Genomic DNA, 874 nt, shown 5'->3' with positions numbered 1-874 from the left:
TACTGTTCGCTTGACTCAATTATCTATCTCTTCAATCCCACTGGTTCTTCTCGCCAGGCTTATATATTAAAAAAGAGGGCGTCTACTAAACACTCGGACATTCGCAGAGTTCCTCGATAATTCGAGAAACTCCAGCGTGCATGCTCCCAGTGTCACGTGACTTCCACTGTCGTAACATTGCCCCTTCCTTAGTATTGTTCATCCCGAACAATAGCCACTTACGTTAAAACAATAGATAATTAACAATAACTGAATTAAATGTACGGAATTTACAAACACAAAATTAAAATACAACAAAGTCTCTTAATTTTACAAGACGTTTCTTCTTTCGTACTGGTCTCCATCTCATTGGATTCTGCTTCACGTGGGGTTCATCTGCTCCATCAGGAAATGTTCCATTATCGGTAGCAGTCACATCAGTGGTAGTAACTTCATTAAGGGCTTCACTGTTTTCCTTCTCAAAACTGGGTAGAGTTTCTTCTTAAACAGTGGCTTTTTCAGGTCACACATCTTAAACAGCGTCATTTGTTCCATTATACACTTCCTTCCAACTGAAATGACCTGGACTGTGATAATGCCAAAGTCTGCTGGCATGCATCACCTTTGTCTTACCTCGCCAACCACATTTTATTCATAAAGTCACGCCTGAGAGACGATCCACTATGTCATATGGGGCTTCCTTTGGAGAAGACAACTTAGGAGACTTCTCTTTGGTCTTCCTGGGATTATACAACCACACCTTGTCTCCTGGTACAAAGCTAACTCAGTAGATCTCTTATCATAACATAGCTTCATGGAATCGGCAGACGTTTTTAAGTTCGAACACACTTGATGATGAATCCATCCTTTCAGATAACACTTTCACGAACTGTGG

The sequence above is a fragment of the Limulus polyphemus genome, unplaced genomic scaffold (assembly GCF_000517525.1).
Source record: "Limulus polyphemus unplaced genomic scaffold, Limulus_polyphemus-2.1.2 Scaffold517, whole genome shotgun sequence".
In the NCBI taxonomy this organism is placed as follows: Eukaryota; Metazoa; Arthropoda; class Merostomata; order Xiphosura; family Limulidae; genus Limulus; species Limulus polyphemus.
This window is presented reverse-complemented; position numbering follows the sequence as displayed.